Source organism: Rhincodon typus, chromosome 2, assembly GCF_021869965.1.
Source record: "Rhincodon typus isolate 14 chromosome 2, sRhiTyp1.1, whole genome shotgun sequence".
NCBI classification, from domain to species: domain Eukaryota; kingdom Metazoa; phylum Chordata; class Chondrichthyes; order Orectolobiformes; family Rhincodontidae; genus Rhincodon; species Rhincodon typus.
Window position 1 is genome coordinate 455819 of NC_063333.1, and position 2093 is coordinate 457911.

The following is a 2093-nucleotide window of genomic DNA, read 5'->3' on the forward strand; positions in this document are numbered from 1 at the left end:
TGGCTTCACTGATGTATGGTTGCGTGGGATTGAGAGATGAGGAGGGGAAGAAGGCGGAGGGCGACTGTCCCTGTCAGAAATACAGTCTGGTCCCAATATGTCTTCACTGTGTCGCAGACAGTGAGAGGCATGGCCCAGTCAGCCATAGAACAGTGCCAAGTGAAAGAAGGCTCAGACTCAAGACAACTCTAACCTGTCCTTGTATTCATTAAGACCGTAAGACACAAGAGCAGAAATAAGCCAATCAACGAGATTATAAGTGATCTCCACATGATGCAAAAGCCTAGGGGTATTACCGCTAGACTGTTAATGTTCTGGCGACCCAGGTATGAAGCACACTGTGGCAGATGGCCAGATTCAATAAAGAATCTGGAATTAGGTGTCTATTAACAACTACTAAACCATTGTCAATTCTTGACAAAATCCACCTGGATTCACTAATGTCTTTTAGCTTTTGATTGCCCTCTGGGCAATTAGGGATGGACAACAAATGCTGGCCTAGCCAGAGATGCTAACATCCCACAAGTGAATAAACTCCACTTTCCTGCCTTTTCCCCTCGATTCCCTTTCTGATTAAAAATTTGTGTATCTCAGCCATGAAATTCTTAATGATCCCTGCAATCAAGGATTCTACAGATTCATCCAATTTTGAGAAAAGATATTTCTCCTGGTCTCGGTCTTATATTAGCTACCTTTTGTGCCATCTCGTCCTAGACTCTCCCACAAGGTGGGGAAACCTCTCACTAACAAAACTGTCAAGTCCCCTAAGAATCTTGTATGTCTGTAGTTCTGTTGGGGAGGTTTTAAACTAGTATGGCAGGGGAATGGGAACCAAAGTGTAGGCCTGGATGGGTCAGATTCAGATCAGGGAACGGGAGGTAGAACATTGGTGAGTTATCAGAGAGAATCCCTACAGTGTGGAAACAGGCCCTTCGGCCCAACAAGTCCACACCGAACCTCAGAGCATCCCACCCAGAACCATCCCCCTATAACCCACCTAATCTACACATCCCTATGGGCAATTTAGCATGGCCAATCCACCTAACCTGCACATCTTTGGACTGTGGGAGGAAACCGGAGCACCCGGAGGAAACCCACGCAGACACGGGGAGAATGTGCAAACTCCACACAGACAGTTGCCCAAGGCTAAGAATCGAACCCGGGTCCCTGGAGCTGTGAGGCAGCAGTGCTAACCACTGTGCCACCGTGCTGCCCATTATGTGGTCAGCAACTTAGAAAGGCAAAAGAAACGAGGATTAAAAAACATGCAGCAAAGGAAATATTCAGGGTTTAGCTGCTTATATTTCAATGCATGGAGTATTACAAACAAGGGAGATGAACTACAGGCATAGATAGACACACAGCAGCACAATGTTGTTGCTATAACAGAAACCTGGCAAAAGGAGGGGCAGAATTGGCAGCTCAGTATCCCTGGATATAGAATTTTCAGGCAGGATAGAGTGGGGGACTAAAAAGGAGAGGGCGAAGCAGCATTGGTTAATAGGCTAACCAATGAGCTTCATGAGGTGAGTTTTGGAATAAAAAGGGGCAGTCACATGGATAAGAGTATACCATAGACCCCCAAACAGTGAGAGGGGGATAGAAGAACATATATGTAGACACATTTGTGTATGTAGGAATAAGGCAGCAATAACTTGGTAGTGTGGATGAGCAGAAAGATCTCCGTGTCCATGTGCATAGATCACTGAAAGTTGCCACCCAGGTTGATAGTGTTGTTAAGAAGGCGTACGGTGTGTTAGATTTTATTGGTAGAGGGATTGAGTTTCGGAGCCATGAGGTCATGTTGCAGCTGTACAAAACTCCGGTGCGGCCGCACTTGGAGTATTGTGTACAGTTCTGGTCACCGCATTATAGGAAGGATGTGGAAGCATTGGAAAGGGTGCAGAGGAGATTTAACAGGATGTTGCCTGGTATGGAGGGAAGGTCTTATGAGGAAAGGCTGAGGGTCTTGAGGCTATTTTCGTTAGAGAGAAGAAGGTTATGAGGTGACTTGATAGAGACATACAAGATGATCAGAGGATTAGATAGGGTGGACAGTGGGAGCCTTTTTCCTCGGATGGTGATGGCTAGCA